We start from the raw sequence: 24,389 nt of genomic DNA, 5'->3' as shown, positions 1-24,389 counted from the left end.
GGACAACCCAACCTCCATCAACCCAGATGGTACTGGGCATCCTGGGCCCTACCCCCCAAGATCAGGAGCCCAAAGTGCAGGGCCACTGCAGAGTCAGACCTGAGAAGCTGAACACCAAGCCCCAGGTTCCCTGACCTCCCACGGGAGGGGTAAGAGAGAATGGGGGCCTCCACCCATCCACTCACCAGCCTCTGAATCTCTTTAGTCCTTGGCATTGGTAATTAACAGCCGGGAAGTTATGCATCAACCTCAGCAAGCTAATGTGGTGGGAGCTCCCTCCTGACAGCAGAGCTAATAAGAAATTTGCTAATGCAACTGATCACTTTAAAAAGCCATATGTCAGCGGGGATGAGTGCTTCTTTGCAGCAGCTAGTCTAATTGTCAGAACAGAGCAGCGAGCTGCTCTCCGAAGGGGGTGAGGATGATGTCTTCACTGAATCAATGGTGCAATGCAGCAGGCAGGGACTGGGAGGAGGGGGTGTGGTGCTGAGCACGAGGCCCCCAGCTCTTGCGGCTCCCAGGAAGCCAGTCTCTGCAGGCCTGTTCTAAGGACCTGTTAAGAGCCCTGAGCTGCAGCCCCTGCTGGAAGCTGCACTTGCAGTCTCTCAGTTTATGCCGCAGTATTAAAATAAGAAACAGCTCTGTCTGCAGTGACAGCTGATCTCAGCCTCAGCCAGTGAGTGTCTACACTCCAGACCCCACTCAGGCTTCTGCTGGGGGCAGGGCTGATACCTCCGGCTAATTTGCTTTTTCTCTCCCAGACCCTGCAATGACTCCATCCACCAGTCCTGAGTCAGATGCAGACAAAGATTGAAAATCCAGCTCAGGGGACTTCCCTGGTGGCGCAGTGGTTGAGAATCCGCCTGCCAATGCAGGGGACACAGGTTCGAGCCCTGGTCTGGGAAGATCCCACATGCCACAGAGCAACTAAGCCCGTGCACCACAACTATTGAGCCCGTGTGCCGCAACTACCAAAGCCCGCACACCTAGAGCCCATGCCCCGCAACAAGAGAAGCCACCACAATGAGAAGCCCGCGCACCGCAACGAGGAGCAGCCCCCTATCGCCGCAGCTAGAGAAAGCCCATGTGCAGCAGCAAAGACCCAACGCAGGCAAAAATAAAAATAAATAAATAAATAAATTTATTTAAAAAAAAAGAAATCCACCTCAGGCCCACCAAAGTCTGCTCCCAGTTGAGACAAAAGGCAACTTGCTCTGAATGCCTGGTGTTTGACAAAAACAAAGAATGTTTTCCAGAAGGGGGAGAAACCTCTGCCGTGGGATTTTGCTTCCAACACTCACTCCAAACCATTTGCCCTCAAGCAAATCCATAGAGAAGCAAGAGAATCAAGTGACCTCTGTGGGAATGGAGCTCAGGGCTACCAGGAACGCTGTTGGAGGGATTAAGGATGTCCCCATGTCTGGATCCCCACTGCTTTCTGGAATAGTCCTCACTCTCAGTTATCCGTGGGAATGAGGGGAGGGTGGGGAGAGGGATGAGGGAGGACAGGCCACCAACATGCAGAGAAACATCACACCCAGTCTCGATCAGTTCAGCTTTCCTCTGAACCACATGTTGATCCTGATTGTTCCCCATCCTTTACATTAATGCTTTGAATTTTGGGTGGAGACAAAGAAGACAAAGCACAAGGACCCAGGTCATAACCAGTGTGTGTACCACACCCAGTAACCCAGAGGAGCCTAGTTCCATGTGTCGGCAGTGCCTGACGCAGCAGGCTGCCTTCCTACTCAAGACCTTCCTGGGCCTGATGACTCCCCTAGCCTCTGGGGTGAGGGCGAGGCCAGGTACCAGGAACTGGTGCAAATTTCTTTATGAGTCTCATCTGTAGGAGAGGAGGTTTTGCAACAAGGCCTCCCAATGAGTTGAAGCCACCTGTGTGTCTGTGAGCAAACTGAAGGCAGTGGGCAGTGGGCAACTCCTCTGGCTTCCCAGAATGCCCTGTCCAGCACCGGGGCAGAGCAGCCAGAGTGGCTTGGGGTCTGAGCATCACAGCCTCCAAGCCCTGGTCCAAGGGCTCAGCGGCCAAGGATACAGGAACAAAGAGGACCATCCTCTGGACCTGCTCGAGCTGAGGGTCCCAGGGGCCCCTTTATGTGCCCGTGAAAAGGTACTTTAATATCTAAAGTCCTATCCTCTTATTAAAACAAATTTTTAAAAATTTCTCCTGGTTCTCCTCCCAACTTTATTTTTCCCAAATCAATTTTAATACTATTTTGGCCAAATTTAAAACATTGATTAGAAGGACACTGAATTAGATTTATTTAGGGAAAAATTTTCACTTTTACAAAACTGTCTTTCTATTCAAGAGTATGAGCACGTTTTGCCATTTGAATAAAGCCTTGCTATCCAAGGACTTTTACAAACTCCACATTGGCTCTGTATTACCTCCCTTGAAGGATCATTGCCAAAGGTCCTATAGACTGTTTCTCACCAAGGCGGTAATGTGTTACTTCATCCTTGGCACTGAGGTGAATTACACTCTAAAGAGGGCTTCCTGGGTGCCTTAACTTAAACCAAAGGCAATGGGACAAATGGCCACCTCAAGGTGTCTTGGCTCTGTGACCTCTAACAGAGACCCTCTCATTTTGGATCCACTCCACACACAATCTCTACTCCAAGGCCGACAAAACTAAAACACCCTTCACTTTCACCTGGTCAATGGTGAGCACCTCTGGGTCCCAGGAAGGAGACCTAAGGGAAAAAAAGCCCCTTCTTTTAAACCCAGGGTTGGTGGTTAACTTGTGAACAGGTGTTAGTACAGACTCGCCCCCCACTCACACTTTTTTCCAGTAACCCCTCTGTAGGGCCAGCTTCACGAGGGCGACCTTGTTGTTGCCCAGGGGCTGGTGCTTAGATGGACCCTGCGCTTGGCTTAAGGCTATCCTGTCACAATCTTGGAATTCTTAATCATTTTGAATAAGGGACCCCACATTTCCATGTTGCACTGGCCCCAGAAGTTACATAACTTGTCCTGCTCCTCTGCAACACTTGCAGGCTCAGAGACGGTCAGGACCAGCCCAGGTCACACTTGGAGGTAGCTGGCATTCGAGCACAGGCCAGTCCAGGTGCTAAGCTGGGCCCCCGGGGCAGGCTCTGTGTCCAGCCGCAGGCAAGTCCTCACTCCTGCCTGCAAATAGGCCTGCCTGATGGATTTTTAAGGGACACGCCACAGGGGACTCGATGCTTCCTTCCTGGGCTCCTCCTCCCTGCCCGCCTCCCAGGGTCCGGGCTCTAACAGCCCACTTAGATAATCCTCAGCGAAACTTGCTGGCTGTTATCTGGACTGCTTCAGGCACGGGCCTGCTCAGTATTTCCAGAGTTTAGACCCCAGGAGTGAGTGATCAGTCTGCGTTATCTCTCCAGACTTCTGCCTCTCTCAAGACCTCCTGGGAGTCTGGGTCAGCAGGAGAGAGCACTTCCAGACCATTAGCAGGAGCACATCCGGTCTCCTGGGCCAGAGGAAGCCACCGCAGTGGGAAAGAGAAGGGCCAGAGCTCCTGGGACATAATCCACGAGGGTTACTCAGCCACCAATCAGTGCAGTTGGGGAGGAGGATGAGGTGGGGCTCCAGCCTGGAAAGCTCGGGGTCACATGTGCCTGGGAACCCTAGGATCTCCCCTCCTTCAGATCCCTCAGCCAGGAGGATGAAGCCAGCTTGGGCAATAAAGGAGTCAGGGTACCACCGGCAGGGAAGAGGCTCAGGGAACTCCCCAAGGACATTCACTTTTGAAGGAAGCCTTTCTTCCTGAGGCCCAACCACGAGGATTCTGGCAGCAAGAGAAGGATTCGTTTGTAACCTCCCAACTGGAGAGGTGGAAGGAAAATGTTTAACTGTTTATTTAACTCCATCTATCCATTTACACATTCATCCCTTCATTAATTTAGCACTTATGTGAATGCTTATTTAGGGATCAGTCGTGTCAAGTGCTAGGAGGACAATTGACTCACACGGTGGAAAGAAGGCAAGAGTACTCCCTGGGGTCCCTTTTATAAGAGCACAAATTCCATTCATGAGGGCTCTACACTCATGACCTGCTTAATACCTCCCAAAGACCCCACCTCCTAATACCATCACATTGGGGGTCAGGATTTCAACATACAAATTTGGGGGAGACACAAACATTTCATAACAGATTATAAGCTCTGTAGGGGTGGGGACCATGTCTGTCTTGCTCACTGCTGTATCCTCAGCCCTTGCCCAGAGTATGGCACATAACTGGGGCTCAATAAATACTTCTGGAATGAATGGATGAGAGATTTGACTGCTACTTCAAAGCTCTATAAGAATTCAGAGAACATCTATGTGGGCTGGAAGAGCTGGTGTAGACTTCATAGACGAGACATAAACACAGAAAAAGTTAAATAACGACACAAGGCAACAATACAATAAAGACGACAAGGCAGTATGTGATACGTGTCAGGCAAACAGTGCAAATACTGTGTGTTAAAGCAGGGAGAGTGTATCAGCTATGACGTTTTTGTCAGCAAGTAACAAAAAACCTCAACTCAAACTGTCCTCAACTGCAAGAGAATTTATTATCTTTCATAGCACAGGTTCAGAGGAAGGGCAGGCTCAGAGTGTTTGACACCGCAGCTCAAGGAGTCCTTTCCCTCCTGCTCTGCCATCCTCGAGTGGGCTTCATCCTCATGTTGGGTGGCAGGATGTCCACAGCAATTCTAGACATGGAAACATCCTACTGAAGAAGCACAAATTGTCTCTTCCCATGTCTCTTTCCCAGAAGCTTTCCAGCAATTTCTCCCTTCATCTCACTGGCCAGAGCGGGGCCACATGCCCAATCCCAGGCTGACTACTGATGAGGGGAGTAGGATTCTGTGACTAGCATAGACCAGCCACAATCCACTCTTGGAGCTGGGATGGGATCACTATCCACTGAGTTTAAATGGAGGAGTAAATATCCCATAGAAATTAGAATCTGTTAGACATGAATAAATGGGAAGATGAATGTTAGCTAAAAAGCAACAGTGTCCACTGCAACCCACCCCTTTGTATATCTAACGTCTACTCACACCATACAAAGAGGTCCCCCTGTGCCGAAATTGTCTAAAAAAGGCTTGATGGAGGAAATAAGATTAAGTTAGGTCTTTTAAAAAAAGGTAGGACTTGTATGGGTGGAGAACAGGCAACGAGAAATGCGAACCTGGAGGTGGGAATTAGCCAAGACTGCACCCAGAAAATGCCCCCACAAGAGACCAAGAGCTCAAGAGCTATTTAAACCCAGGCAATTCTGTGTAATGGAAAGAGCTGGACTTTGGTGGCAGAAAGGCTTAGGTTCACATTTTGGCTCTGCTACTTGAGTTTCTGAACGTCTTGGAATCTCCGTTTCCTCCCCAGTGAGGTAGGACTGGAGGGTCTGCCTCCCTGGAATGCGATCGGGATCACACCAGACTGTTCAGGACAGAACCTTGCACACAGAAAGTGCCCACCACATGTTTTTCTCCTACCTTCTCCTTCCTTGGAAAGGAGGGCTGTTCTAGAGAACACTTTGAGTTGCCAACACAAACTTCAGTCCTACTGTGAAACAGAGGCACCAGCCTGTGCTCTGATGCCAAGAATTGAAGCACGAGTTTTCACTTCTCACTTTAGTCTTAGATGAATGTTGGGCCTCTTCTCGCCTTCTTTATTTCTAACCCTTCACCCCTTGTGGTATAAACTTTGACTGCAGAAATTCAGATGAGAAGCAGAGGACCTTATCTAGAGCCACGGAGGCAGAGATGGAAAGAAGGGTCCATCTAAGTGCCTCGGTTAACGAAGGATCTAGCTAAGGGCCTGACTGCCCAAGGAGGTTAGAGTTGTGCTTCAGGACCATTGGGGCCATCACACACCCACGAGAGAATCAGAGAATGTTGTAGATGCTCTTATCAGAGAAATGTACATATGTAAAAAGATTATTGTACATATATTATTACATATTACTGCATGTAATTTCCACAGGTTCTGGGACACTCTAAAGTATCTCTTTAAACCCCAGAATGAGAAGTCCTGCATTAGTGAGTTTGTTTGGGACGGTCCAGGCCTGGTTTCTGCAAGCAAATGGGAGAAGAACTGGCTTTGCACCAGTATAACCCCGCATAGTGACCTGCAGCTTCAGGATGGGGACGCCGCTGCCGGCTCCTTTGCTCCTGGCTCCACACTCACACTGGCCTGAGCACAGTCTGGGGGGTGGACTGTGCACCCGCCGGCCCTTAGGGAGGGTTTGGGTGATGCTGACGCTCTTGCTGACTTAAGAGAAACCAGCTCAATGTGTTTTGGACGACGGGTTCTTTCTCCTGAGAGTGACGATTACCTCCCTAAGAGCTCTTCAAGAATACAGGGACAAAGAGGCAACGCCGAAAAGACAAAGATGCAGATAGAAAGATCAAAAATGGCACGGAGATTTCAGAACAAAAGCAAAAAACCATCGGGAGAGCTGCCTCGGAACTTCAGTCATTGTGGCGGCGGGGGAGGGGTGGCTAATCAGAGCCGGGGTCCGGGAAGGGGCAGGTGCGGGGTTCAGGGCTGCGGATCTGGACACCGTGAGCAGCACTTACGTAAGACTGAGAAAACATCGGTTGTCCGGATCAGAGAATGGGGGAGGGGTGCCTTCCGGAGTTTAAGAGGAGGCTGAAGCCGTCCCCGGCCTCCCACCATTGGCGCCGCCGCTGCGGCTCCAGCTCTGCAGCCCCGCGGTCTACAGAGGCCCAAGGACGCCGGTCGCCCTGGCCGAGGGTTAGCTGCTGCGAAGATGGCAGCCGGGCTCCTTAATGGAGCTCCCCAGGAGCCCAACTCGATCGGCTGCCTGCATTATTAATGCATTATGTCATCCTTCCTTGCACTCGCTCTCAGCTGCGGAAATTTTATAGAGCAGTATTATTAATTGAAGCAATTAGTGCGGGGGATATCAGCACAGCTACGTCAGAAGGCTGGGGACGTGCAAGGCCAGGATCTCTCCCTCCCTCTCTTTGTGCCCCGCTCTCCCTCTCTCCCACCTCCTCCCTGTGCCTCCCCAGCCCCTCCTCCCTTGTTTCTACCCGCCCCGGCTTTCTTTTCTCCTGCTCTTCCAGTTCTCTCTCAATATCCCTCTGGGGAGGCTCAGGGTACCCACCACCCTTCCCAGGCTGCAATCATTCCATCTCCAACCAGCACAGGCAGGCAGACAGAATGACAGCATCACCGTGGCTGACTCCTGGCCTAGTTGAATTAGGATGGAAGACCATCCCTCACGGTTCTTATCTTGGCTCAGAGCCCCTAGTGGGGGTGGTGGGTGGCAGGTAGAAAAAGGAGGGGCTCACTGCCTGTCAGACCCATTCATTCATCATTCATTCATTCATTTTTCCTCTGTGGGTACCCAGCCTTATAGTAGGTGCTGTGGGAAATAAAGAGGAGATAACAGAGCTTAGGCCCCGGAACTGAGGTTATAACCAGAGAGACCAGACTGGCCACTGAAACAGAGCAAAATAGGGTGCAGCACAGGGTCTCAACGGAGTGATCCCCGAGGGGTTGATTGCCCAGCCCCGTGAAACACCCCCTGTGGCCCAGGAAGTGAGAAGTAAGGCTTAGGGAAGCAAAGGAGCCCTGAGAGGTGAGGAAAGCGAGCTACCGGCAGGCTGCAGGAGGGTGGGAACAGGAGCAACTGCAGCGGAAGAAAGGAAGGAAGGAAGGAAGGTGCAGGCTGAGCAGGTTCAGGACAGAGCCTGGGAGGGACTCCAAGCTGCGCTCCCCGCCACCCCCCCCCCCCCCATGAGACAGAAGCTCTCACCGGCGGAGGCTGAGACCTAGAAGCAACTGGAAAACCTGGCCAGGGGCCAGGACACCAGGATACCAGGGCCCACACCCCAGATCCTTTCATCAGGAATCAGAGACACCTGAGAGACCACAGGCTCAGGTTCCCTGTAAAATAAACAGATACCAGGATGGAAACATCCAGGATGAACATTCACCCTCTGCCCGTCCCCACTCTCCCTGCTCCCCTCCAGGCTCATGGGAACAGGTGTACCTTGTGTTACAGAGAGAGACCTCCTTGGAAATCTGGGGGCAAGTGGTCTGCTTGGATATATTAAGTTTTAGTGGGATAACGCTCTTAGCTTTTCAACTTGTTTTCTTATGAAAATTTTCAAGCATACACAGTGAGAGAATAGACTAATGAACCTTCATATTAATATAGCTCAGCTTCAAAAATGATCACCTCATGGTCAGTCTTCTTCTATCCACCTTCCCCCAACTTTTGGGGGGCAGGAGCATGCGCTTTAAGGTAACATGCTCTTGTAAAAAATGGTCTGCTCATTTTTCTTCTTTTTTCTTTCTTTATTAAAAACAAATGCACGCACACCCCCTCTGACAGACAGATTTTCATATATAGTGCTTATTTAAATGTGAGAAAAGGATCTATCATGGGTTAAACTCTCCCAATGTGCCTGGGCAGGGGTAGGGTGTTAATTGTTTACTCCTCCCAACAGCTGGAGAAGTAGAGATAATTAAACAGTGAGAGGAAGTTCACACACAGTAAATTACAGAGGCCCACAAGGTCCAAGACCCCTGCTGCTACCCTCTACTGCCCCCTATCTCCTTACTCTCCAAGGGCACCCCTGGAGAGGCTAAGGCCAAAATGGAGGGAAAAAAAGAAAGATGTTGGGGAGTGAGGATATTGATGGCTACCCCTGTGATCTGACCTCGGTTCCCTGAGCTCTGTTTACTCCTTTTCCTGGCCTGGTAGTGCCCACTCCCCACCTTCCGGGACCCTCGTGCTGACCATTTTTACCCCATACCTCTATTGAAACCTATTCCAAGGAAAGGGGCTCAGGTTAGTGAGTGAACTATAGTATCACCTACAGCAGGGCTGCCCAACAGACTTTCTACAACGATGGAAATATTCTATTCTGTGCTGTCCAATATGGCAGCCACAAGCTACATGTGGTTGTTAAGCACTTGACATGTGGCCCTACATGGAAGGTCTTGAGTGCCAGATGAAGAAGGCAGGATTTTGTCCTAGGGGTGGTAGGGAATTATAGGAGGTATCTGAGCAAAGGAATGTTTTATGGGAGCAGGAAGGCTTTATGGTTTTATTTGCTTATTGGTTTGATTGCTACCGTTGACTGATCACGGCCTTCCAGGTGATGGACCCTGTTCTAAGCTCATGCACAATCTCATTTAATTCTCAAATACAGCCCTCTGAGGTTGATGTTTTACAGATGGAGAAACTGAAGCTCAGTTACGGTAAGTATCATGCATTACTGAGTGGCAGAAGAATTGAACCCAAGTCTGTCTTATTCTGAAGCCTCAGAGCACTATGCAGCGCTGACTTTAAGAAAATTCAGCTGCTATCAGGATGTGAAAATGGACTGGAATAGGAGGAGGGAGATGAAGGGCTCAGAAACAGCACCGGCACTCAGAGAGGCTAAGTAAATCCTTGCTCATTTAAATTGAATTGAGTGAAGGTTCTGGAAAGTCTTTAATCCCAACCAGGCTGCCAGGAACTAAATCTGGCCCAGGCCTCTAAGAAACCAGTTTTCACCTGGCAAGCTGGGGATCCACAGCCCTTATAGGCTGTCACACAATTACTGTCCATTAGAGAGGCTAACAAGAGGGGCCACTTGGCAGGCCTGTTCCTGGGGGCTGTGGCCAAGCCTAGGACCGCCTGAAGGGGACAGGTGTGAAGACTTGCTGTGTGACGGTGGCATTTCCGCTGGCCCTATCCTAGGGCCCTGCCAGTCCCCAGGTCCTCTCTGAGGATATCTGAGCTAACCTCCCCAGCTGGGAAGAGGGGCCTGGACCAGGGGCCTGTAGGGCCCAAAGACGAGGTCAAACGCAGAGATTCAGAGTTCAGGGAAGCAGGATCAAGAGGCTCTGATCTCCAGAAAATCACTTTAAGTGAAATTTGTCTTCACATCCTGGTTCAGCCCTGAGTCCTCTCCCAACCTACCCCCAACCAGAACTTCAGTTTCTCATACCCCCGAGGTCCTCTTGTCAGAAAACTTTCTGAAAAATACATTTATCCTAAGATGTTAGGACATTATAATCATCTATTCCCCTTACAGGAAAGTTGTTCCATGGTGGAATTCCAGGCCCTCAGTTTGGGAGGATGGGACTTGAGTTAAGATCTAACCTGTTTGTAGACAAGACCAGTCTGGCTGATATGGAAGCAACTGGGAGAGAGTTTCTGAGAAAACAAATAGGCATATCAAATTAGATGAGGTAACTCCTTCAGTCTGCAAGTATTTCCTGAACGCCCCATCATATACCAGGAGCTGAGAGGCAAACAGAACAGTGAAAGAGCTTTGGACTTGGTGACAGAAGACTTACCTGAGTTTTGAATTCGAGCTCTACCACTGATGAGCTGTGTGATCTTAAACAAATTATTGGCTTCTCTCAGTCTCATTTCCAGTTTTCTTTGATTTGGTAGACAGAGCCGAGCGGTTAAGAGCTTAAGCTTTGGCAATAGACAGACCTAGGTTTGAATCCTAGCGTTGTCACTCACTGGTGGTGGGCCTTGGGAAAATTCCTTGATCTCTCTATGCCTCAGTTTCCTCATCTGGAAAATGGGGACAGCAGTTCTACATATCCTGGTTGTTGTAAGAATTAAATATAATAATAAATGTACAGTGCTTCATATACTATCTCAGATAGAATCTCAATATGTTGATTATTATTATACTCATCTCTTGTTGCCCCAGGATTAGGTGTCAGACGAGGAGGAAAAGGAAATGCCGGGAAACTGGGGGATGGGTATCAGAAATGAAGCTGGGTCAATGGGAGGATGAAGCCAAACAGAGATGGCCCAGGCTCAGGACCCAGGCGAACTTACTCAGAGTTGTGCGATCGTGCACAAAGGTGATGGCTGAAGGGGGGTGTGTGGGCTGAAATCCCACCTAAACCCCACTCTCTAAACAAGCTTTGCCTGTGCTGGCAGCATCCTGCACAGGGCCAGGCAGGCAACAGGACAAGGCCTGCTCTAAGGGGTGGGAGCAGGCCAGCCTCTGGGATAGGCAGAGGCGGAAGGAAGGCAGTCTCACAGCTGAAGGAGTCTGGTGGCAGCAGCTGGTGTTCCACGGACAGGACTCAGCTGCAAAGACCTCGCATGAGAGGGCAGGGCACAACTCAGTTCCCAGAGCCTTTCGGGGCTGGTAGGAAACCAAGGCAGGTATTCACGCAAGGGGCTACCCAAACACGATGGTCAGCAGGCACAAAGCAAAGGGCCCTGATGATGGAACAGACTGCAAGGTCAGGCCGGGCCCGGGCACAAGGTTGACTCTCTCCTGGGTCACAGAGGACGAGCCACTGGGGCCTGAATTTGCTGCTACTGATGATGCAATGGGCAGCTGTTGAAGCTGGAGGGGGCAGGCTGTGGGGACAGGGAGCTGGGCAGATCTATACAAATTTTTTTCCAAACCCTTTGGCAATCGAATGTTCTTCACGATCTGTGAGGCTGTGTGGTAGGATTTACCTCTTTCAGGAAGGGTGGCCTCCCTAATGAAATGGTGTTAGGAGCAGGGGGATATTCCTCTGCCCAGGAATATTGCCCTTATGGTTCTCTGTGCCAGTGTAATCTCTTTGGATAAAGTCAAAGGTCACAAGCTCAGATGCTACAGGAGCCAGGCAGTGGCATAAATGGGAGAAGGAGACCAGACATAACGATAGGGAGCAGTAGGGAGTGGTAGGGACTGTGGCAAACCAGCAAGCGGATGTTTTAGTGAAGGTTTAAGGAAAGTAGCAGATGCTCAGTGCAACCAACTCTTACCCAGTGGGAATATATGATCAGCACTTTCAGTTCTTCCAATTTTCCAAAAGAAGCCAGAAACCTAAATTTTTATGTAAAAAACTTCTTTTAAATACCTGTTTTTTAATACCAGCAATAAATTATTATTTATTTTTTTAGCAAAACTCTTGATGTTATCATGATCTGACCAAACCCGCAAGCACTTGTGGGTCACACGTGGCCTCTGGTTTGGGAATTCCTCTCTCCAGGATCCCCTGAAGATGCAGCCCCCTCTGAGAGAGGTCTCACATTGGGTCCCTAATCTCTCCAGGAGGGAGTGCTACTCCAATGCACTCTTTCTTTCTTGCCCCTAGGTTGCTCCTTCTTCCTTTCCCCCTGTCAGAGATCACGGGGTAGTAAAGGAGGTGGGACTCGCCCCCTGGGCTTTGGCATTTGTTTTATTATACATTATGGTCAGGGTTACAGGCTCTGTCTCCCAGAGGTCCTTCCCCCAACTTCTACCCCCTCCCACATCTTCCAATTAGGAAGAGGGTTTGACACCAGACTGCAGGCCTGTGCTGGGAGCTCTCTGGAGAATGCAAGAGAAATGCAAGATGAAGTCTTTCAGTCTGGCTGCTAAGAGGAGACACACGTGGAACACCACAGAAAGTCTCCATTGTTCCTTCCTTCCTTCCTTCCACAGGCATTGACTGGGCCCCAGTTGTGTGGCCTGTAACCCACTGGGGAGAAAAGACTTTGACTCCACCATGCTAAAGCTGTAAGCATCTTTTTGGATCACCTACTTATGGTTAATCTGGAGTTTTCGATCTCTCTCCCTCTCTCTTTCTCTTTCAGCAGCATTTTAGAAGCCTGGTCCATTAATCAGATTAAGGTGGGTTCTCTGATCAAAGCAGGTGGGAAAATCCTGAAGTTCCCGTCCACTTGGTTTTCCTCTCCACCACCCAACCTCCCACCCCCAACCCCCAACTTCCAGCCGTCTGTGAATTCTCTGAGGAACCCTCCTGGGAAAAACAGTTTGAAAAATCATTAATCCAGTCCAACCCCTGAAAATCCCAGTTTTGGAAACGGAGACTCTGAGAGGTTAAATTACTTGCCCAAGGTCATACAACTGCACCTCCTGATTGCAGGCAGGTCTCTTTCTTTGGCCACCGTCCCATAGTAGTGTAAACTCAAAGTCTCCAGAAAGGGAAGGTGAATGGTGGGGAAGCTGGAGGGCAGACAGCTCAACATGGGCCCGTTCCCCTGTCAAGGAGGCACGAAACTTGAGTGGAGGCCCTGCTGGGTGGTTGAGGGGGCAGAGGGTCAAGCAGGTGTTAAATTCCAGAAGCCTAGAGATAAGCAGTGTGAGGCCAGTGGAAAACTGGGATGGGGCTAGGATCAGGTTTGATGTGGAGAAAAGGCCTAGGGGGCAGGCTTTGGGTGGAGGTAGAGTTGGAAGATTGGGGTTTTTTCCCTCTCAGTTCACCCAGTTGAATCTGCTGATGGACCCCAAGTGTATTCAACTTTGAAAGCACAACAGAAGGCTGGAAAGCCCAGGCAGACAGGCAGGCACACAGTCCGGTGAAAGTGGTGTATTAAGTAAGCCTTAGGACGGCAGCTGGGTTGCATTAAAAATGAATCAAGATGATGTTTGAATGGAAACAAGAGTGGAGTGCTGGGGAAAAGGTGCTCTGAGGGCTGCCTATGGCCAGGGCAGGGCAAGGTTCCACAGCAGGGCCAGGTCAGCCCCAGAAGCCAGCCGGTGGCTCCCAGTGTCTATGCAAATGAGACAGGAAAGGTGGAGGTAGGCTTGGAGAATGCCCCTTCCTGGGAGCTTCTGGGGACTTTCATTCTCTTACCCACAAAATGGACACAACCATCTCAACACTGCCTCCATCTTGGGGCTGTTGTGAGAAGCAAATGACATCAAGTTGAGACCCATTGAAGGCTTTTACCAAGGCTAGGGTCGCAACTATACATGACATCAGAGGTGGCGAAATGTGTGCACTGGCCCTGGAGTAAAATTAGGGGGAGCAGAGACTGGGGAGTGCTTGCCTTGCCCGCAGGCTTTCAGATTAAAGATTCTAAAGCCGGGCTTCCCTGGTGGCGCAGTGGTTGAGAATCTGCCTGCCAATGCAGGGGACACGGGTTCGAGTCCTGGTCTGGGAAGATCCCACATGCCGCGGAGCAACTAGGCCTGTGAGCCACAATCACTGAGCCTGCGCGTCTGGAGCCTGTGCTCCGCAACAAGAGAGGCCGTGATAGGGAGAGGCCCACGCACGGCGATGAAGAGTGGCCCCCACTTGCCGCAACAAGAGAAAGCCCTCGCACAGAAACGGAGACCCAACACAGCCAAAAATAAATAAATAAATAAATAAATAAATAAATAAATAAAAATTAAAAAAAAAGAAAGATGTCTCTGCTTAGGCTGACTAAATACACTGAAAGGAAACACAAAATTAATGTTAGCTGGAAAAAAAAAAAAAAAAAAGATTCTAAAGCCACATTCTGACCAAATGAAATGCATCTGCCCCGCACCCGGTCCCTGGCCTGCACTCCCTGAACTAAGGTTTTAACAGATGATTGCTTAAGGTCTGAGTCTCCCAGTGGGACATATATTCTAGAGAGTCCTCAAGAACTGCCCTGTCCATGATAATAGCCACTAGCCCCATGTGGCAATTTACATTTAGATTCCAATTAATTAAAATAAAAAATTTAGTCAGTCACACTAGCCAAATTTCAAGTGCTCCATAGCTACATGGGGCTAGTGGCTACCGAACTGGACAGCGCAGATATAGAACATTTTCATCAGCACAGCAAGCTCTGTGGGTCAGGGCTGCTCTAGGACTATAATTGGTGGAATGATAGGTATTGGAGAGGGAGGTTTCTTCCCTGAGGCTTCTCAATATAATACATCACATACTGGCTTCTTACTCAGCCTAAATTCAAGGTTAATCCTGGAGCCCTTCACTGCTTTCCCACTACCTTTAAGCCCCAGGCTTTGTTAACTCACTAACTCCTAAGAGTGAAATCTTCATGCTCATTTTGCATCTGCTTAGGACTCAAGGTCTAGTGGGAGAGGGCAAGGGTGACAACTGCTGTTTTCCTCTTCTAGCCAGAGATCTTCTGAGGTTACCGTGTCTTCCACTACATTAATGATTGAGAGCAGGAATTTCTAAACCCTAAGGGAGATGGCAAGCATGATAGAACTGAGGGAGAAATTCTGGGGCAGTTAGGACTGAATGGTACCCAAACAGCCTGGTGGAGGTGGCCACCTGCTCTCCTACCAGGGAGGCAGGATAGCAAAGTCGTGAAGAGCACATCCCAGCTCCTCCACTTACTAGCTGTGTGACTTGGCTTTTATATACACTCTGAGTCTGTTTTTTCATGGATAAAATAGAAATGGTACTTACCTCAGAGGATATTTTAAGGATTAAATGAGTTAATGGAAGGAAGGCACTTAGAACAGTATCTGGCCTAGAGTAAGCATTAGTAGTAGTAGTATTTGATTATTTGTATCATGGCCTTGATTGAGGTTGTGAATAAGGCAAGTTCACACACTCAGTGCACTGGTATCCTCCCAACCCTCCCCACACACCCGCTAGATTTTTCCATCATGGCACCTGTTGAATGCTTAATTATTTGTTTCTTCAATTTTAAGGGCCACTGCTGGGCCCCATCACCAAGGTCTTACCCTGCCTTTGCCCCACCGTAGAGCTCCCTTGGTTTTTCCAAAACTGCCTCTCCAGCACTCTGACTACTGCCCAGGCCAAGCAGTAGGCTGCCTCCCAGGCCCCAGTGCTCTTTCGGGAAAGCAACACAGGCTTGTCCTTATGCATGGCAGTCGAGGGTTGGTCCTGAAGGTCCACGTGATCCAAAACCAGTGCATCCAGACACTGGTACCTCAAAAGGAGAGCAACTGAAGCCAAAGACAGGTTGAGTCAATCAGATTCCTTCTCTCCAGAATTTGAATAAAGGAAGACCCAAATACTGCGCAGCTTGTTAGCAAGAAAGGCTGATGTTGGGGACTTCTCTGGTGGCACAGTGGTTAGAACCTGCCTGCCAATGCAGCGGACACCGGTTCAAGTCCTGGTCCGGGAAGATCCCACATGCCACGGAGCAACTAAGCCCTTGCGCCACAACTACTGAGCCTGTGCTCTAGAGCCCATGAGCCACAACTACTGAGCCAGTGTGCCACAACTACTGAAGCCTGTGCGCCTAGAGCCCGTGCTCCGCAACAAGAGAAGGCATCGCGATGAGAAGCGTGTGCCGCAATGAGAAGCCTGCACACCACAACGAAGAGTAGTCCCCCACTCAACGCAACTAGAGAAAGCCCGTGCGCAGCACAGAAGACCCAATGTAACAAAAAATTAATTAATTAATTAATTTTTTTAAAAAAAGGCTGAAGTTGAAAAGTGAGGGGACCACAGATGTCCACGATGGTCAAGTGAGGGCTGAGGGGAAGGGGCAACAAAAATTACATATGCAGGAAGAGAACCACATGGGACTCTGGGCTGGGAAATAAAGATCTCTGGCTAGAAGAGGAAAACAGCAGTTGTCACCCTGTGCTCCACATGTGCTTCCTTGGCACTTGTCCAGAAATGTTGCTTCTTTTTCCTTCTTCTTCACTAGAAGCCTGGAAGGGATGTGGAGTAACTATTAGCATAAAGGCTCCGTAAGCACCTTTAGGATGTGCTAGAACCACTAATAGAAAAAGCAGCCACCATCAAAATAAACAATTTCTGGGTCAAAAATTTCAGTGCAAACACAGCACAGAGTGCCCTCAACTGCCCAGCAGCTCCTTTCTGGTGGGAAGATGAGTGTCTGGACCCAGGGCCCATCAGAGTGATAACTGCTTTCTCCTCCTGGCTCCAGGGTGTCCCTCCATCCAAGAGAATTGGCCTCCTAGGTAAAGAGGCCACGCTTCAGTCAAGGGTCTGCCAATGTGATTTTTTTTTTGTAATATCCTCTGTATCTTTATTTTTTTATTGTTTTTTTTGCCAATGTGATTTGATGAACTCATAGTAGAGCAGTTCTCACCAAAAGAGACTCTTTGGCTGAAAAGAGATGAGTCAACCCAGGTGGCACTGTTAACTCCCTGAGCAAGTCCATTTACCTTTCCGGGACGCAGGGAACTTGTCTGCAGAAGAGGAGGAGAGAATATGGAGTAGATGCATCTCTGGGGCTCCTTGCATTTTATTCATTGATCCCAGGGACCCTCAAAAGACACATCTCCTTCTTTAGCCTATCAGCTCTTGGCCTTCCTAGCAAGCTAATCTCCTATTAAATAAACCACAGAAATCCTGCCCTTTCTTGTTTGTCTCCCCCTTTCCTTCCTCTGACATAACAAAGGTCTGTGTTGGGGATCCTCAGCTGGGCTGTTGGGTAGAAGCGGTGCCAGGGCCCCACTGAGCAGGGAGGGCTGGCGTCAGCCTTAGTTGTTATGTTGACACCCCGCTTACATGGAAAACTGGGTGAGGCGGCCTGGCGTGTTGTAGGTACCTCTGGGAAAACTGCAAAAGGAAAATTTTAAACACACACACATAACAACCACCACTTCCCAGGCAGTCAGCGCCTCCTCTGCTTGTGAAAAGGAGCCTGGCCCTGTTTTGGGGGTGGAGGGGTGTGGGGAGAGTGTTAGGCCCTACCTACCTGGGCCCCGAGGCTCTGGGAACGCAGAGGCCATTTTCATCCAGCCTTCAGAAGTTTCCTTTTGTGGCATCGCGGGGATAAAAATATTCCTCCCTGAAGGTGCAACCGCGGCACAGCAGATGTCCCTGACTGAGCACTTGGGAAGGAGCTATTAAAAGGAACGTAATTAGGTTGTCATCCTGGGGCCTCCGAGCCAGGCTTCCGAACGCCATCTTTGTTGAAAGTTTTCCAGACGTCAAATATTTGCGGAACCCGATTTACCAAGAAGGCTGTCCTACCCACTAGGACTGAGTGCAGCGAAAGCAAAATGACACGTCCGGTCAACGTTGGCCTCAGGCCCTAAGACCCCTTTGTCTGTGTCTTTGGCCCATTTTGGGTCCTGGCCTCTCTCCCTAATTTCCTCTCCCTTCCTCCACACACATAGCCTCCCATCACAGTTTGCTCTTAGGAAAGGCTCTCTCAGTCATTTACCCCCTAGCATGAATGAGGGTAACCCTCTGAGCACTTCTTCCCTCTCCAGGAACATGGGATTCATGCCTGAGCTCTGTACACTTCAGGGAACAGAAGGCTTTGCCTCCTTTTGTAAAAGGGATGTGAGGCACTGGAGCCACGGTGGGGGGGGGGGGGGGCCTTCCTAGTGACCCTGCAATTGTGTTACAGGCAGCTACCTACTAGTCTGTGTCTGGAGCCAGTCCTGATTCCAAGCTCCTTTCTGCCTTGGAGTCTGTTGTAATCACTCCCCTCCCTCCTGCTTATTTATCCTGCAGGTTCATCTGCCCATCCATCTTCCCGGCCATTCATCTATCTACGCATCCGACAGTTATTGAGAGGAGCTGTGCTGGGTGGGAGAGAGAGGGGTGAGGACCAGCACCCACGGGCCTTGTCATCACGGAGGGAGACAGCATAGATGGAGAAAGACATTCATCAGATAATTCCAGAAATAAGTGGAAACAAAGGAGAAGGAAGTCCATGGTGCTGTGAGGATGTGTTAGAGAGGTAACTGACCTGTCAGGGACAGCATGTGTGTGTGTGTGTGTGTGTGTTTTGAGGGGGATATGTGTTATGTGCTCGGTGATTGGTTCCTTCAACTGGAACAGCTTGTGCAAAGGCCCTGGCTGAGCCTGAGAGGAAATAACACGATTTTCACGAGATCTTTCTCCTACTGGGCTTCAGGAAACATCAAGGATAGTGGTTATAAAATTTTAAAAGTAGGGAAAAGGAAGGAGAATCTGAAACCGGTTTCTGAAATCCACTGTCGTAAACAAATTTCTTATAGGCAGTTGAGAGATGGCTCTACAAACAAACAGATTTTCTTTGGTGGCAAAGAGAGCTGGCCCTGGCCTCCTCCTCCTCCCAGAGGCCTTCCCTGATATTTCAGCCAGCTTTTTACCCTTTAGCAATATATCACGGTATTTCCCCAGGTCAAGAAATATTATTTTACAATAGAATTGTTAATGGCCACCTAATATTCCAGAGTAGGGAAAGCCACAGTTTGACTCGATGAAGCCCCTGTTGTTGGACATTTAGCTTGTTTCTAATGTTTTGCAACCCTAAGTAACTCTTCCATGAATGAACATGCTTGTATATCAACTTTGCCCATTCCTTGGACTTTTGCTCAGGATAAATTTTGCTACATAGTAACAAATAAGGGCCAGTTTTACTAAACACAAGTTTTCTTAACTGCTGAGCCTGTATACCTGATATACAGGTGTACATATACGTACTGCTCTTCCCACTCTGCAGGGATCCTGCTGGGTCCTCATCCATCCACTGAATTTGCAAGAAGGGATGGGAGGAGTCTCAGCAGGAAAGAACCTAAGCGGACAGTGGCTAAGGGCTGTGTGTGGGTGGGGATGATCAGGGGCTCAATCACCATTTAACTCTTTCTCCACCTGTTCTTCCCCATCGTAATGGACCCAGTCTGTCTATGCTGGTGGAGGGTTCTGCCCTGATGCTCAGCACTCCACCTGCGTAGACCGAGCCTGAGAGTGGGAGGGGCTAGGACCTCTAGCAGGGAGCTCTCTGCAGGAACTTTCTCCAGAAAGCTCACAGCCCTGAGAAGAATTGTGGGGCTACCTGGAACATATGCCAAAAGAGAGAGTCCCTGGCGGAGACAAGGCTGAGAAACAGGATACCAATCTGTGGTTTAGAGTTTGTTACAGATGTGCTGTGTAAATCACCTAATCTCTCTAGGTCTCTGTTTCTCCATCCATCACATGGAAGTAATCCTCTTTTATCCCTACTTGACCAGGATGATGCAAAGATGAAGTAAATGAATATATATCTAGTTAAAATGAGCTACTGAACATGAAAGTATATGGGAATACACAGGCAGAAAAGAAACCAAGATTGAATAAAGCCATAGAGTATAAGTGGGCTTTGTGTTTTATCCCCAGGGCCTAGAACTGTGCCTGGCATATAATAGGCACTCAGTACATATTTGTAAAATGAACAAAGAAACACATAAACATCTACTCCATCCTAGACACATGCTAAGTGCCTCATAGGCATTATCCCACTTAGTCCTCACAAACAGCTCTTTACCATGGGGGTATAAAATACTCCCATTTTGCAGATATGAAAGCTGAGGCTCAGACTGTTTAAATAACTGCCAAGCATCATACAGCTAGTGTTTGACAGGATTTAAATTTAAATGTAAGTCCTTCTGATGCCATTCTCCCAGCTCTTCCCACCTCTGTTATATGTTGCAGGAGAAAAGTTGCTGTGATGTGTGCTCATGTTACTGTGCATTAAATGAGATAGTACTTGTTGAAAGCTGCAGCACCCGGCATGCAGTTCGTGCTCTACGAATCTATTATAATACTCTACTCATTAATTTCTATTTTTTATCACTGCATTGTAAGCACCTCAAAGGCAGGGGTTATTCTTCTCCACAAGCAGGACAGAGTAGTTGCCTAACATACCAATTAACTAAAGCATTATTTTTGAATATCATAACGTGGAAGCAGGATTGCTTCCTTTAAGGCAGGGCTTTGTGCTTTGTGGACAAAGCTAATCTGACCGTGACTTTAATGGGAAGCCAGAGCAGGCCATGACTGTCCAGTGGCTTAGAACCCTGGTGGTCAATAAGGAAATGGGTAGAATCGGACACCAAGGAAAAGAACGGTAACCATCAAATGGAACTCCCCCTCTGCCCCTCCATTGACACCAGGCGACCATTCTAACAGCCTCTGGCCCCGCCCCCAGGGCCTGCAATCTGATAGGCTCAGCAAAGCAGAGGTGGGTGGGGCCTTGGAGAGACTCTGGCCCAATCATCTGGCTCCACACTTGCTGCCTGGGACTAGGTGGTACAGGAGGTGACTTGACCCCGCAAGAGAAGTCAGGGTTCCTGGAAAACTTCCCTCCCCCACCCCACCCAGAGACAATGCAGGAAAAGAGACTTAGTCTTTCAGTCTTTGGCTTTGCACTTTACTAGCACTGAGCCTCAGTGTCTTCATCTACAAAATGGAATAGTAATTCCTTTTCTATAGGGTTGTAACAATTAAATAAAATATAACATGCAAAATTGCTTAACATAGGTACCTAATTCATTTCAAGTGCTCAAAAAAATCAGTTGCCTCTGGATAGCAATGTGCCTGAGGGCAGGAACTATATCTGAATCACGGCTTGCCTGGGTGCCCTAGTACTTTTAACTGTTCATACAATGTTGAAGAATGAATGCCTGAATGGCTGGAATCCTCCATTCATGCTTCGTCCCTTCTGGTTAGCTTTGCCTGTTTTTAGTCTCTCAAAAAAATCTCTAGAAGATTTAACACCCTAATCTTTTCCCCCACTCCCAGGAGGGCCTGGGGACAACATGAAGCCTGGGACCTAGGGAGGAAAAGGGGCACTTTCATAACAAAGACAGCTTCATGGTGTGACCAGCCCCTCCCTGGCTGCTTGCACCTTCATTTTGGACCTTCTTGCTCCAGGATGCTAGGACAGTGGCTTTGACCCACCGCGGGCTATATGAAGGATATTAAAGATACATCAGGCTGCCAGTGAGGATTTGAGAGGGGCTGAGTTGCCCTTAGGGTGGAGTGCTGTGTTCCAGTTAGAATTAAGGAATGAACAATTTATATGAGTGGTTAGAATTTGGGCATTAAGATTAGAGTTTGGGGCTTCCCTGGTGGCTCAGTGGTTGAGAGTCCGCCTGCCAATGCAGGGAACACGGGTTTGGGCCCTGGCCTGGGAAGATCCCACGTGCTGCGGAGCAACTAGGCCCGTGAGCCACAGCTACTGAGCCTGCGCGTCTGGAGCCTGTGCTCCGCAACAAGAGAGGCCGCGACAGTGAGAGGCCCGCGCACCACGATGAAGAGTGGCCCCCGCTCGCCACAACTAGAGAAAGCCCTCGCACAGAAACGAAGACCCAACACAGCCATAAATAAATAAATAAATAAATAAATAAATAAATAAATAAATAAAATAATTAAAAAAAAAAAAAAGAGTTTGGAAGTCACCTGGAGTTAGGGCTTGGTTATTAGTTACCATTGAATTTCTAAATGAGAAATGGAGAGTTGCTAGTAGCCAGATATGGTGGGGGCCATCTCTTTGATCTAAAATTTAAAATGTTCTATACCAAGGACCTGCCTCCTTCATTATGGGGAGCCAGAAATTTCCCTCTTCTGACTGGCTCCTCAACAGGCCTGAGTGTACCTGCAGACTGAGCAGGTTAAGCATCTACTACATCTCAGGTGTGACATCTAGCATATATGGTCCCCAAAGTGTCCAGGACACAGCACCCTACAGTGAAGCTGAGGAGACCAGGATGTGAACGATCTGGTCTAGACCCACCCCTGCCATAGCCCAGTGACTTTGGAGGAAACGTAAATCTCCTAGCCTCAGTTTTTCCATCTGGCAAATGGATGTAACCTCAGAGGGCTGTTTGGAAAACCTCAAGTGATCGTGGAGGAAAAACTTTGAAGTAAACATGCTCTCTGGCAGAGTAAGCTGTTCCAAAATGAACTATAAAGCAAAGTCTGGGTACCTTACCCTCAGGAAAGGCTGAAGATCCTCCTTTCCTCCATGAAATCCCAGGTTTTCCAGCTCTTGCCACACTCAACCGTCTTTCCCAAGACCATTTCCAGCAGGAACTTATGCCTCTGAACAGGAACTGACAAAGAAGCAACTCACACCAAAAACTTTCCAGGCTCCTAGTCCTCCCCAACACACACACGCACGCACACATGCACACCAGCCAGCTCTGGGGCTGCAGTATGTATGACTAATCCTATGAGACACATGGATAAAGTGAGGACTCAACAAATATTTATCACATGAATGAATGAATGAATGAATGAGGGTGTGGGTAAGTGGCTGCATGAATGAGCAGACACACCCTTAGAGAATGAGACGGCTTCCTAATCCAGGATGCTGAGTGCTCCCAAAGAACGTCATTTGGGACTTTCCTAGTGAGTGCTCCATGACGGAGCCATACCCTCTTCTTTTCCTCAAGCCCCATATGTCTTCTTTTCTCCCCAACTTCATTGTGGGGGACTGTGTCCTAGACTCCTTTGGGACCAAATATGCTAGACTCAATACGTGGTATATAGTAGATGCCCAATAAATGTGTGATGAACTGAAGTGGAAGATAAATAAGACTTGGACCTTGTCTTCCAAAACTTTACAATTTAGTGAGAGAAAAAACATAGGCATATAAGTACTATATGACAAAGTACCACAGGTAACTGGTACCAAAAAAGAGCCAAGGAGTATATGCTATAGGTCAGAGCTGAGAAAACTTACTATGGGCTGAAAAAGCAAGGGATCACTTCATGAAGGAAGGGAATGAGGTTTAAAGGCTAGACCCTGAAGGAAGAGAAAGATTCGGAGGCAAGGGAGAAGGTGCTGCTGATAGGGGCAAAGGGCTGCGCCCAGGAGGAAGGCCAGTTCAAGCTATGTTCAGAAAACCTGAGTAGATTTAGTGTAGCTGGACAGCAGATTCAAGCAGAGGAGTGCAGCATGTGCCACAAGTAGGTTGTGGCGACTGTAGGAGCTTTGAATTCGAGGAGAAGGGATTTGGATCCGGAAGCTAGGGAGGGCGTTTGAGCAGTGGAAGTAAGTGCAAGGAATGCTGTGAGGCGTGGAAAGATGATCTGCAGGAGACAGACAGGTAAGGAGCCAGGTGAGCGGCAAACCCTGCTGGGAGGTAATGTGCCGGCACAGGGCTGGCCAGAGCCAAGTCTTGGGCAGAGAGACCCTTTCCATTTCTTTCTTTCTCTCTCTTTCTTTCATTCATTCAGATATTGATTGCCCCCTAGCAGGCCCCGCACAGGTAAACAGAGCAGATGCCTTCCCGCCTTTCTCGGGCCTGGGTCTCTACTCTCGGCCCCCACTCGTGTGCCCAGCCCCAACGCTTGGGGCCATACGGGCCAAGGGCGAGGGCTGGGTGTGGAGGTGCAATTGGCTCTGACCTCTCACCTGCAGCTTCTTTCCACGAAACCTCTAATCCCCACGGTCCGGGGTCCCACGTCCTCCTGATCATGCCCCACCCTGACCACCGCCCTCCCCCACCGGCCACACCTGGAAGGGAAGGAGTTGCGGGAACTGGGGTTGGCCTGTGGACGGGGCGGCGCCACCAGAATACCGGCTGAGGCCGCGGGCCGGGGCAGGGGGCTGAGGGATGGCCTAGGAAGACGCTTCCCGAAGACGGCCACACACGCCCAGAGGCTGGGTGGGGCCGTGGGGCGGTGGGGCGCGCAGCCGGCCGGGAGGGAGGAGGGGCGGGGGACGAGGAGCGGGGCTCCGGACGCGCCGAGCGGGTCCTCTGCGCCCCCTGCCGAGCGCCGGCCTCCACTGCACGCTCCACCGCCGCCGCAAACGCCCCTGCGCGCCAGGAGCTGGACCCGGCGGCGGGCACGCCACGGGAACCCCGCCGCCGACTCCTGACCCCTCCCTGCCGGTCCGCGGTCTCCGCGTTCCTCCCTGGGAGAAGGGAGGTGGGAATTGGAGGCATTTTTTGTAATGGAAATAGAGGCGCTCGCGGAAGTCCCCTGGCCTAAAGCACTTCAGGAGCCGGCCTTACCA

General features: G+C 49.5%; 1 long non-coding RNA gene across 3 annotated transcripts in view; it reads right to left on the bottom strand.

The window, feature by feature from the left end:
* The window catches only part of LOC309612490, a 72,545-nt gene extending 48,778 nt beyond the window's left edge, over window positions 1-23,767 (bottom strand). For 2 of the 3 annotated variants that reach the window (XR_014235191.1, XR_014235192.1), the window contains exons 1-2: window positions 6,571-7,606; window positions 186-4,955 (exon numbers count right to left, since the gene is read on the bottom strand). This is a non-coding gene — a long non-coding RNA (uncharacterized lncRNA). Of the gene's footprint in view, window positions 1-185; window positions 4,956-6,570; window positions 7,607-22,355 lie in introns of those variants that run through there. The other variant, XR_014235190.1, reaches the window with a different exon arrangement.
* Window positions 23,768-24,389: the final 622 nt, after the last annotated feature.

The sequence above is a fragment of the Balaenoptera borealis genome, assembly GCF_965194805.1.
Source record: "Balaenoptera borealis genome assembly, chromosome: 15".
Classification (NCBI taxonomy): Eukaryota; Metazoa; Chordata; class Mammalia; order Artiodactyla; family Balaenopteridae; genus Balaenoptera; species Balaenoptera borealis.
This window is presented reverse-complemented; position numbering and strand designations above follow the sequence as displayed.